We start from the raw sequence: 8,475 nt of genomic DNA on the forward strand, positions 1-8,475 counted from the left end.
GTATTCAAAGGCAAGCTTGAATTAGGATAATGCAGTCATTTTGGAAGTCCTTAAAAATATAGTCTTGTTACCTTCAAGTGTATCTGTCATCACTAACACACCTATCTGAGTGTAACAGAACATTTAGCCACTTCACGATGCTTATTTTAGATGGGAGACTTTTGACCTCATGAGTCAATGTCAATATATTTGAATTTCTACAAATTATTTATTTGGGTGTTTTGATCTCCTTATATTTCACATTGTGAATCTAAATTCAGCTGATTTTAAAATAATATTTCACCCAAATAAATAATTTGTCTTCACCATGGAAAGCATTATATTGTTTGATGAAGTTGCCAGTTGTTCTTTTCTGCTGCACACTGTAAACTTTTGCTACACCATATCTGGTACACTGAACTAACTCACTAACAAAATGTTCCCATTGCATTTCTGAATGTACAATACATAGATTCATCTGTAATTAGCACTGTTTGCATGCAAGTATTTAATGTGCTGGTATGATGAAAATATTTTATTCTTGAGTAGGTTATATAGGTCCATTGCAATATGGGGCATATTATTTGTTTTTTCATAGGATGGTACATGGGTGATTTCAGCCTAGCTTAATTATCCCAAATTCTGAGATATTAGCATTCAAAGAAATAATACACCTAAAATCTGCATAGTATTTTTTCAAGTGTTCTCAACTCTATTGCTTCATTTGAGGTAATGGGTCAGAAAGTATTTTCCCTTTTAAATAACTAAGACCAAGCCACACCAAGTAAACTGTTCAATGCAACACAACTAGATAGTGACAGTTTTGAGACTGGAACCCAGTATTTCTTTCTTCTATAGCTGTATTCTTTATTAAACCATGCTGCCTCTAATCACCCATGGCCTGATTATTCTCCAGGAACCTTGAAATCCCAGTGAGATCCTATCAAACATAAAGCAGATATTAAATTTATATTCCACTTGTTTACAAAAGTCTTGAGGGACTGACTTCACCAAGCCTCCTTATGCTCCATTTATGCACTCTTCATGAGGTGGTATATTCAATCACTCCTACTTTCCCTAGAAAGAAACTTTTGAAACAGGGTATCAGGGCTCAGGGTCCCATAGTCTCCAGATCTTCTTTATTATCAGCCATTCCATCTGAGAATCTATGTCCCTACTCCCCATCTACTATAGCCTCAGTCTCTTGTTAAAGCCTCAGAGCAGTGCTTCTCAAATGTCAGTGTGCCCCAAATGTTTGTGTCACCTGGGGATCTTACAAAAGTGTGGATTCTGATTCAGCAGGTCTGGGATAGGGCCTGAGAGTCTACATTTATCACAGGCTCCCAGGTTATGTTGATGGAAGGGATGGAGGGAGGGAAAAAAGGAGGAAGAAAGGAAGGAAGAAAGGAAAGAGAGAGAGAAAGAAGAAAGAGAGAGAGAGAAAAAAGAGAGAGAGAGAGAAAAAGAAAGAAAGAAAGAAAGAAAGAAAGAGAAGAAAGAAAGAAAGAAAGAAAGAAAGAAAGAAAGAAAGAAAGAAAGAAAGAAAGAAAGAAAGAAAGAAAGAAAGAAAGAAAGAAAGAAAGAAGAAAGAAAGAAAGGGAAAGAGAGCAAGAGAGAAAGAAAGGGAGAAGTGTTGGAGGGAGGGAGGGAGGGAGGGAGGGGAGGGAGGGAGGGAGGGAGGGAGGAGAAGAAAAAAGGAAGAAAGGAAAGGAAGGAAGGAAGGAAGGAAGGAAGGGAGGGAGGGAGGGAGGGAGGGAGGAGAAGAAAAAAGGAAGGAAGGAAGGAAGGAAGGAAGGAAGGAAGGAAGGAAGGAAGGAAGGAAGGAAGGAAGGAAGGGAGGGAGGGAGGGAGGGAGGGAGGGAGGGAGGGAGGGAGGAAAAGGAAAGGAAGAAAAGAAAGAAAAAGAGGGAAGGAAGAAACTGAAATCAGCAAACATTTGGGCAGAATGTTGCTGTTCTAAAGTAGAGGACCAGGACTCCAAATCTGGGGAAAGACCCACATAAATGAACTTGACACAACTTCTGTCTTCTGGTTGCCCTCGAGTCATCTTTGTTGATCCATTTTGTGAAGTAAAATTCAAAAATTTTTCTAATTAAAGCAAAAATCACATTTTAATTGACATTGATGCCATTGTGGTTAAAACCCAGTAAGCTAGCATCTTGGGAACCATTCCTCAGATGAAAAGCAAACCTGGGAAACTCCTCTGCAAACAAATCTATCCTTCAATTCTTTGAAGTCTCCAGACAGAAAAAAAAGAAAGAAAGAAAAGAAAAGCCTTGGAGGATGACAGAAAAAAAGCCTTACATGTGCAAAATTACAATCCAGGTGAAATCTGGTTAATAAAAAAACATCACTGAAAGAGGAAGAAGTCCTCTATGGGTGAGAGTAGAGTCAGGAACACATGCCTTAGTCCCAAATCCAGTACCCACTAAGGAGCAAATGGCCTCTTGACTACATGCTGACTCTCTGGGTTACTGACCTACCACTGGAAGTGTGGCCCTCAAGCATGTCTTGGCAGGTGACTGACTGCCAATTATTCCAGATTCACTGCACCCTAGGGTTAACTCTGCTAATTGTTTTTAAAAAATATTTTCCAAGTTTTCTATTGCTGTTCAGAACTACTTCTGGCTTCTTTGGTTTCTTCAAACATTTTTTTGAAATCTTTCTCATTTTGAAGACCTCAAGATGCCGAAATGAAGCAAAAAGATTTCTATTTTTTTTCTAAGACAGTCTTCCTTGAAAATACTGACTTTGTTCATGTAGCCCATTTTTAAAGCCATGAATCTTCCATTTCATCCTATGCATAGTATTTTTACTGGAGAAATTTTCCTACTTAAAGACTTCATCCTATGTTCAGTGGAAAACACATTCTGGATTACTAAAGTAGTGATGTTCTTGTCCTCAAAGGACTTTTACCTCAGTGATAATATGTTATCTATCGCCATTTGAAAGCAGGAAACAGAGGCACTGAAAGATTAGGTCACTTTCCCAAAGTTATGCAGCTATGACCAATGGGAAATAAGGAGGGGACTTTGACCTTTCTGCTATAGATATAAAATTTCTCTAAGCTTTGGAGACAAAAGTGACTCAGGATTCTGGGCATTCCAAAGGAAAGGTTTACCCACTTTTTTTTTTTCTTTTTTTTCCTCCTATTTTTATTTTGCTCATTTTCTTCTTCTTCTGGAAATACTATGATTTGAATGTTGTTACCTTTCCAGTTGTCTCACAGTTCTCTTAAGCTGTCTTCTGTTTTTTAATTGTTTTTTTCCTTTTGGTTTTCTGATTGGGTGATTTTTTTACTGTGTCTTCTAATTCACTGATCTGGTCCTCAGCTTCCCCTACTCTGCTGCTTATTTCTTTGAATGTGTTCTTTATTTCTGATATATCATTCTTCATTTCCAATTTGTTGGTTTTCAATGTTTTTATATCTTTACTCATTGTGCTGAGCTCTTTACTCATGCTGTTGAGCTTCATCATCATCATCGGTCTGAACTCTACCTCTGATAACTTGCTTAACTGCATTTCATTTATCTCATCTTTGGTAGAGTTCTCCTGTTGTTTCATTTGGGATCTGTTTCTTTGTTTCCCCATTTTGGCTATCTCAGTGGGTTTTAGAGGCTGCCACACTTTACCTGTGGGTGTTGATTTTCCACTGTTTGTGGCTCCAAATATGGTTCTCTGTACTGGGTTTGGATGAGTGTGGGAGGACCCACGTTAAACACCACTGTCAATTCTTATTTCCCTAAGTAGATTTACAAGCCCAGGAAAGGTTCAGTTATTCTCTAGCTTTTTGCCTGGAGGCTGTTATTCATGGTTACTTGATAAGCCTTGGGTTATAGCACTCAGCTAAATGAAAAAAATCTTTCAGGTGTTCAGGGTAAAAGGATTTCCAGAGGGTAGGGCAGATGCTGGTTGTTAATGAGCCTCAATTTGCACTTCTGGCCCAGCTTGGTGGTGTTAAATTTCTGAGGGAAGTGCTGTTGCTTCTCCCTGGGGCTCTGGGAAGAGGCTCTTTGAGTAAGATGGCTACTTACCTGTGAGGGAGTGATTCAGCACAAAACTCCCAGTTCCTTCCCAGCTTTCCATGCTCCCAAGTATCCACACAGTTCCAGTGCAGTCTGCCCTCCCTCTGCTGGAGTCCAAGGTGAGTGGCTGAAGCTAATTTAGTGTTCTGTTCTGGCCCTCTGTACTGTGGAGCTAACTTGGAATTTTAACCCCAAGAGAGCTGCTCACAGCTAAAACAGCTGCTGTTCATGGGCTCCTAGCCTGCCCTCTCACACTTCCGCAGATCCCACCAGGCTCGATTCAGTGTCAATTTTTTCTTGTCCCTGGTTTTATGGGTCTTCTCCAGCTGCTTTTCTCTTGCTTTTTCCTGATGATTTGTCTTTATTTTAGTTGTAATTTCAGTTTGGTCCTGGGAAATACTCAGTGTAGCTTCCATTCACTCTGCTGCCATTTTGTAATCATGTTAGTCTTATTCTGCTCTCTTTGGGGCTTTTAGCTTTCAGATGCATCTTTGAAAGTCTTCTTGCAGTTACTTTTATTCCAAAGCCAACAAAAAATGATTATGTCATTTCTTTGCGATAAAATTTATTATTAGTTCAGAACATTAGATCCCATTGGTGTAGAGAGAGAGGATGGAGAAGAGAGATGTAAGCTTGAAGAGAAGACAGGAAAGCAACCTTAAGTTTTCAGAGTCAGGGGCAAATGAATCCTCTGTACTTGTTAATGCCTCCAAGAGAAGAGTGACATCAGCATCTCAATCAGGCCCACAATATCAAGGCAAGACCCCATAGATGTCAAAACCCTTTATGAGTATCACTGTTTTGACCTTTCGCTGGAATGTGCTTTCTCTTTAAAGTCTCTGTACTATTTTCAGACTTTAATAACTAAGGTTGTAGGTATTAACAGAAACAAGCTGTCACCTTTCTGGCAATGAGCAGCAAATTTTCTTTTCACAGGCAAATGAATTTTAATCAAGCAAGCCATGGAACACTTTTGACCCTCTGTACCACGTAGACAGTCTTTGGTCACAGGTTCTGAAATCAGAATACACTCCGCACTGCAGTTGTCCTGAATATCTATATTTACATGCTACTAAGACTTTTTAGTATACCTACATCCTAAGTGATTAATGTCTTGAATTAGGCTTCATGCAGTGTCTGTATATTCCTTAGTACAATGCATAGTAGAGAAGGAACCTAATTGAACTTGTTGCAAAGCATTTGCATTAGGTGAAAGACTTTAAACAGACCTGTTACCTAAAGTCAGTCAAACTGGTGCAGTCCCAGATATGCCAGTTTGAGAAAATAGCAGCAGTTCTTGTCCAAAATAGACTAAGTCATAATAAAATTATCAGTTCCCACTAAAAAGCCCATTCCAATTTAAATTTCCCCCTTGCCTTTGCAGATCCCTTCCCACTAGAGGCATATGATGAGAGAAATCACCGAAAACATGGCTGCTTCAAGGATCCTGAGCCAGATTTCACTCTCCTTGGTGTCGGGCATGACACGAATATTGCTGATGGTGCAATGACCTTTCAATAGGAAAAACTGATTTTGTTTTCCTTCAGTGCCTTATGGAACACTCTGAGACTCGCGACAATGCAAACCATCACTGAAATCGTTTTGCTTTGCTTGAAAAAAAAATTTAAAAAAAAAAAAACAAAAAAAAAATGGACATGCAAGATTCCAGTATGTGAAAATAATCTTACTAAAAATAGTCAGTTCAACAAAAGCCATTCTTTGATACCACTGCACAGTATACAAACATCATGTTCTTTAATACACACACGCACACACACACACACACACGCACACGCACACACACACTTAAAATTCCAATTTAGCAAATAGGCCCATCTTAGCTACAATAATTTCTCCTGATAAAAATTCTTTGACTCCCTGTGTAAGGGAAGACAGACTGGTATTTCTTCTAGGATCTGCTGACCATATGTTTTTGGTATTTCCTGTTGATGATATCCTGTGTACCCTATTTCCTTTCAATATTGCTGAAATGTATATATCTTTCAATTGTAAATGCAACACTTAAGAAAATTCAAACATTTTGAAAGAAGGGACTAAATGGTGATTTCTCTGTGTTCTTGAAATGGTTTTGTCGAACACGCTTTGATAAATTCTCTCAGTGAAGAGATTAACAGAGTTTTTGAAATTGACTTTTGTGTGTATAGAGAATGGGGCACGATCAGGCATACCTCTTGGTGCTTTCCTAAAACGGATCCCAGGGGCTTTCCAAGAAGCCTGGACTTTCAGCTCACAGATGTTTTTCTTGCTCCAGTGTGTACTTTAAGCCAGTATAGCTGAGTATTTAGCATTGAGGTAAGGGAAATGCTGCCTATACTCCCAAATGTGTTTAGAATATCTTTCTCAGAAACAACACTGTGTTTAGCTCTGCTTTCTCTGCTTAGTATGCCTTTCAAGTGCACACCACTGAGTCAGTACTGTGTTGTAAGATGGGCCATTGGGTTTAGACTGTGGTCTGACTTGATTCTTGCTAGGTCTGTGTTACCAGCTGTTGCCTGTTACTGTCTGCGGCTCTTTGTCAGACTGCATGTATCATTTTCTAGTTTGCAAAGAATAAAATGCATTCCCAAACCTACCGCTAAACTGAGGGCCTCAGCATCACCCCCAGGTCCTTGCTTGGAGCAGTCTCTCTACTGACTGCCTCAGAAGATTGCTCCATTGTTCCATGGGCTATCAAGTAACTAATTGTGTATCTGCCGTTGGCATCATCAGAACAGTCAGAGGAAACAGTCACTTACTAATTACCTCCTGTATAACGACGTATGCTTTCTGTAGTTCAGTACTTTGCTCTCATCAGTGACATGCATTGGGAAGTTTCCAGACTAAAAACTAGGAGCTTGGATGCTTTATTTCCCAAGTGTGACCTTTAGATGCTTAGTTGACTCGCTGCATATTTGCTCTTGTCTTCAGAAAAGAAAGGAAGTCTCATTCCAACAAAATGTTTCTAGAAAAGTGTAATATAAACTTTTATTCCAAAAAGTGTGTCATAAGCAAATAACTCACCTGTCAAATTTTAAATGGTAATTGAACACACACCAAAAAAAAAAAAAAAGCTGTTGTGTTTTTGTTTGGTTTGGTTTGGTTTTCATGAAACTGTAATTTTCAACTTCTGAATGCTATAATGTTCCAGTGTGGGAAGCTAATGCTGTATGAATATGAAGTTGTATAAAACAAACCAACCTACCTACACACAAATGTTTTCATAGGCGCTGTATAAAAAGAAATGTATCTTTATTTACTCAAATCAGTTTTTCAGAGAAGAAACTTCACTGGGAATGAAAAGGCAGGTATATTGGTTTGTTATTTTTTAAGAATTTGCATGTTTAAAAAAACATTGATTGCTTCAAATTTCTGCTACTAACTTCAAGCTATGGGAGTTTGGCGGTAGTCACTTGAGGTTTTTTTTTTTTTCCGATTCTTTTCTTTTTGTTGTTAAAGCTGTACTTCAGTGAACAGAAAAATTGCCAAGCAAACTAATGGCTGTAAAAGCGTAAATTGCATGTGTGGGCATAAATTACAGAGCCTCATTGCCATGAGGCATTGTACAAGATTTTAATACACTTTGTAAATAAAATTGTAAAGAAATAATTCTGTTTCTGTGCTTTGTGCAAAATTTGCTTGGATGCAGATGCCAGGAAGTAATTATTCACGAATTTACTTCCCACCAGAAGCTTTGCCAATGTAACAGTCACCTGAATGGTGATGTTCACAAAAGATTATGCCTCTCTCGATCCCAACTGCAACTGCAGTCAGACTCAGACCCCTCTACCTAAATGGAACTATACCACCAAACTATAGATTAGATTTGTCGGGACCACCAAGAGTGAGATGGTGTCTACAAACTATAGTAAGCAGGACCTTAGTTCATGTGCAAAGGTGGAAAAGAGTGACTTAAGGGCCTTCCATTCACACCATCTGTCTCCTCCACCCTTTGGGACTCTCTCCTCAGAGGCCTGCCTTGGCTCTAACCTTGGTTTCAATCCTCCCATTTCCATTTCTGACCTCCCATTAAAGTGCCCAAACTTAGGACTGATAAACCTCAAAAACACTTCCAATTCCTTTCCCACATTATCACAAAGCATATGTCCTAGTATTCTTAGTTAATTGGGCAAGATTTTTTGCTGCTGCCTTAATTACTGACAATAACTTGATGTTTCATTGAAAAATCTGTACTCTACCAAGGGTCTCTGGTCTAAAGTGAGGGAAGAATAATGAATTTAGAAATATACTGGTTTTTAATTATTTCTAAAAAAGAAACAAAAGGCTAATGATCTAGTCTAATATGTAGATACTAAATATGGAATATAGTTTTATTCAAAAAGAAAGCAAGTGTTTAAATATAAACAACATTTATACTATGATCACTATAGAAAATGTAATAATGATAGGAGGAAGGAAAGGGGGATAATTTGCAACTAAGACAGGAAAGAACTTGAAGAGTGAAGCTGAGATG

General features: G+C 38.6%; 1 protein-coding gene across 2 annotated transcripts in view; it reads left to right on the forward strand.

Annotated features, from left to right (window-relative positions):
* GRIA3 (glutamate ionotropic receptor AMPA type subunit 3) overlaps positions 1-7,610 on the forward strand; it is a 536,255-nt gene extending 528,645 nt beyond the window's left edge. For both annotated transcript variants that reach the window (XM_036271251.1, XM_036271250.1), the window contains exon 18: positions 5,389-7,610. The gene's annotated coding sequence lies outside the window, so the exon portion shown is untranslated. The remainder of the gene's footprint in view (positions 1-5,388) is intronic.
* The last annotated feature ends 865 nt before the right edge of the window (positions 7,611-8,475 follow it).

This window comes from Molossus molossus, unplaced genomic scaffold (genome assembly GCF_014108415.1).
Source record: "Molossus molossus isolate mMolMol1 unplaced genomic scaffold, mMolMol1.p scaffold_m16_p_2, whole genome shotgun sequence".
In the NCBI taxonomy this organism is placed as follows: domain Eukaryota; kingdom Metazoa; phylum Chordata; class Mammalia; order Chiroptera; family Molossidae; genus Molossus; species Molossus molossus.